General features: G+C 53.6%; 1 pseudogene; it reads left to right on the top strand.

The window, feature by feature from the left end:
* The first annotated feature begins 595 nt into the window (after nt 1-595).
* On the top strand, nt 596-3,600 carry LOC119454967 (uncharacterized; annotated as a pseudogene).
* Nucleotides 3,601-4,148: the final 548 nt, after the last annotated feature.

A 4,148-nucleotide genomic window follows, 5' to 3' on the forward strand; every position in this document is an offset into this window, starting at 1 on the left:
GAAGTTTGCAATTTTTCGCATCATACCTAAACATAATCTACACTTTTCACTTCACAAAATTGCCCCAAACACCATTGCGCTGGCACGCATGGTTCTGAGTACATTATTGGTCGGTATCTGCAGCGGACATTCGGAGCAGACGCTGAATTTAGTCGAAAAACAGTTTCTCTATAAAAAGGTGTGAACCTTAACGAGTTAGTATATGTTAGGATTTGTGATAGGATAAAGTTAGGAGCAGAAAAGTGAAAAAATACACTTGAGATACACTGCACGTGAGTAAAAGTTAACTAACGCGATATGTGACACATTACACCGCACGGCGGCCTACCCAACGCGAAGCTCGATCATGGCATGGACGTCGAGGAGGTCCGCGCGGCCCTGCACGACCTCAACAACCGGTCGGCGGCCGGCCAGGACCTCGTCACAAACAAGGCCATCAAGAACCTCGAGGACGGCTCGATTGAGAACCTCGCAAAATACTTTAACAAGTTCTGGATAGCGCGCGTGCTGCCGAAATAGTGGAAGACAGCCAAGACCATCCTGATCAACAAAGCGGGGAAGCCGCCGGGCAGGGACAACCTCCGGCCCATCTCGCTCACGTCCTGCGAGGGCAAGGCGCTGGAGCACGTCCTGCTCAACAGGTGACAAGACTATCTGGAACGAGAAGGGCTGTACCCGGCCACGGGGATCGGCTTCAGACAATATCTAAGCACGCAGCGCGCGATGCTGCAGCTCAAATACCAAATCATCGACGATGGCGGCAGCGCCCGCGACAACAAGGCAATCCTGGGGCTCGACTTACAGAGCGCCTTCGATTAGGTGAAACACCCGGCGATTTTGTCCCAAGTCTCCAAGCTCAACATGGGCGAAAGATCCTAAAACTACATTAAGGACTTCCTCACGGACAGGACCGCCGAGCTACGAACAGGCGACCTACAGACGCAAGTGAAGAAGCTCGGGAGCACCGGCCCACCGCAGGGATCGGTCGTCTCGCCAATTCCGTTCAACCTGGTTACCATCGGTGAGGCCGAGAAGCTCTCGGACATCGAAGATGTCAGTCACACCATCTACGCGGACAATATCACGCTTTGGGTTACCGACAGCAGCGACACCCATATCGAGGGAGCGCTGCAAGCCGCCGTTGACGTGATAGAAGATCAGATGGTAGGCACCAGACTGAGATGTTCGCCGACAAATCAGAAATCCTCATACTCCCACCAACAACGGCAGAGGCAAGACCAGACAACGCGAATACGAAAAAAATCCGAATCGTAACCCAATTCGGCAACGCGTTTCCCGAGGTCGGCAAAATCAGGATAATAGGCATTGTCATCGAAAAACATGGCAGAAACAGCGAAACCATCACCCGTCTCACGGCAAAAGCAGCCCACGCGACGGCACACCTCAAACGAGTCACGTCCCTGAAGGCTGGCATGAGAGAAGAGAACCTAATCAGGCTAGTCCAATCCTTCATCATCAGCCACGTCGCGTACGTTGCAGCCTACCACAGATGGCTGTAACACGAACGAAACAAAATCAACGTGATCATCAGAAGAGCGTACAAGACGGCACGGGGCCTGTTCGAGTCCACCAGCACGACCCGCTTCTTACAACTCGGGATACATAACACGCTCGAAGAAATATCCGAAGCGCAACGGACCTCTCAACTAGAGCGGCTGTGCACAACCAAAGCCGGGAGGAAGATACTGTACGACCTGGGAATGGAACGCTCGAACGAGGCGGAGATGAATCACCCCGTCCCCGAAGAGGTCCCCGACGGCAGACCAGAATCGACCCCATACCCAAGAACAAGAATCCCGAGATCACCAAGGGAAGAAGAGCGGCGAGGGCCAAGGCTCTCATCAACCTGCACGCCAACGACGAGCACGTGCAGTACGTGGACGTGGACGAAAACCAACGGAACACCTTCGCAGCGTCGTCATAGTGGCGTCGACTGGCATCACGAAGACGGCAGCGAGCGTGAGAAGCGCCGGAGTAGAACAAGCTAAGCAGGTGGTCATCGCCCTGACCATCGCCGATGCAGACTGCCACACGGTACTGAGTGACTCGAGAAGGCGGTGCGAAACTTCGCCAAAGGCAAAATCTGCAGGGAGGCCGAGCGCGCACTGCAAGCACCCAAACTGCAAGAGAAAACTGAGAACAAAGTGGTTCCCGGCGCACGCGGGTGACGCGTCGGACCACAATGACAACCACAATTAGACGGCACACGCAGCGGCGCCAGCGTTAACCAACCACACCCCGGCGACAGACCGTCCGACGTGGTTCGGAGAAAAATGTCACAGTTTCGCCCTAAGGGCGAATCAATGAATGCGATAGCAACACAGCAATGTCATACGAAGTAAGGTGAGCGGCCTTGGTAGCAATATGAATTGTAGTAAACATGAGCTGATTAAGTAAGCAGGTGTGCTGCGGCGTAAGTAGACCGACATCAAGAGAGATTCGATGACCACGAGAAGGCGCGTGTGAAACGGTGGTGTTGATGAGAAGCGCTTACCGTGGGCAGCGCGTGCGAAGGGACACACCTGTAGTGCTGCATTGCCGATCTGGGCAGCATTGCATGTGTAGCGTGCGTTGGGAAATGTGGCCCGACTATTACTAACTGAATGAACAAGCGTGGTGTGAGCGCGCACAAACAAACATGAATAGATCACACTGATTGACTGCAGCCAACGACTGTCAAAACGCTGGCAACGGGCGAAGGTACGTGCGGTCTATCGCTTCAACGGAAACTGAGCGGCGAATGCACGGCTCATAAAGGTCAGAGCCGTGTGGAGATAAGAGACGGTGCGGTAGAACGAACGACGAGCGCGGTTGTTGGCAGCGTAGAAGTGCGCCCCCCCCCCCCTCCCGCTTCCCTCCGGCGCTGGCTTCCCGCTTCCTTGCGTGCGCGTGGGAGAGATAAGAGACTGTGCGGACGAGCGACGAGCGCGGTTGTTGGCAGAGAAGTGCCCCCCCCCCCCCCCCCCTGCTCCCTCCGGCGCTGGCTTTCCGCTTCCTTGATTGCGCGTGGGAGATTGAGTGCGTTCGCTCTCCGTGATAGCGCGCGTCCCCGCACGCTTCCGCTGGGGCATACGGCGCGCGGCGCAGATTTTATCTATACGGAACCTCACGGCGACGGCGACGGCGATGGTGACGCCGACGGCAGAAATCAGGTTGAAGTGTCCATATAATTGCTATCGCAATAAAAGGACCGCATGGGGGGCTATAACATCACGAAGGCCTACCACCTGGCTCGCAGGACTCTCCCACCCCCGCACCCGAAGCTGAGTCGAGCGCAGGCGGTACTACTGAGACATCTCCAGACCGGATCGCTACCGAGCCCGGGACAGATGCATCGCATGTACCCCGAGACATACCCGATCGATAAGTGTAAGATCTGCCGGAGGGAGACGTAATCAAACATCCAGAGGAAGCAAGATCAAGAACGATCCCGCCGCCGCTCGAGGCAGCCGAGAGGAGCTACAACCAAGACCAACAGCTCTGGGCCGTCCAGAAGTCCTCGGGGCGCTCGAAATGCAGGGACCCAGCGAGCCGGCAATGGCGAGCGGAGACGCGCGCCGAGTAAAGGCAACCTCGTAGATGACGTAGGCCCTCGTCGGGGTGCCGGAGCGCCCACCTGCACCCACAAATAAATTTTGTTCCAACAAAATCCAAATGTGGCGATGATTCATGCAAGACACACCAAAATAATGCGTCGTATGCGAATATACTCTAAACTTACAGAGTAATATATGCTGCTTTAGACGATTTGGTAGACGCTACTTACAAATTCAGAAGAACGTTTTTGGGGCCATGCAATTGTGTTTTAAACTAACTGCTCGGGATTTGGTTCCTTCATAATTTTTGCCAATTCATCTTATGAACCTACAAGAGGTAAAAGAAGTTCATCCCTAAGTTCCTCCAATATCTAATTTCGCTTAAATTCAATTAACCTTGTAATTTTTTGTAAGCGGCTGCATACTGAAAGCGTTTACCCAGAGTCCAATAAATAATATTTGTATTTCACTGAGAGTTAGCGTCGAACTTTATGCTCCTTTTATCAAAGAACGCGTGCTTCTGCCAATACGTTGCGTTTACAAGTGTAGCCAACAGAAACGACCATAGAGTTATAGTAATATGAAACTCTA

The sequence above is a fragment of the Dermacentor silvarum genome, chromosome 6 (genome assembly GCF_013339745.2).
Source record: "Dermacentor silvarum isolate Dsil-2018 chromosome 6, BIME_Dsil_1.4, whole genome shotgun sequence".
Classification (NCBI taxonomy): domain Eukaryota; kingdom Metazoa; phylum Arthropoda; class Arachnida; order Ixodida; family Ixodidae; genus Dermacentor; species Dermacentor silvarum.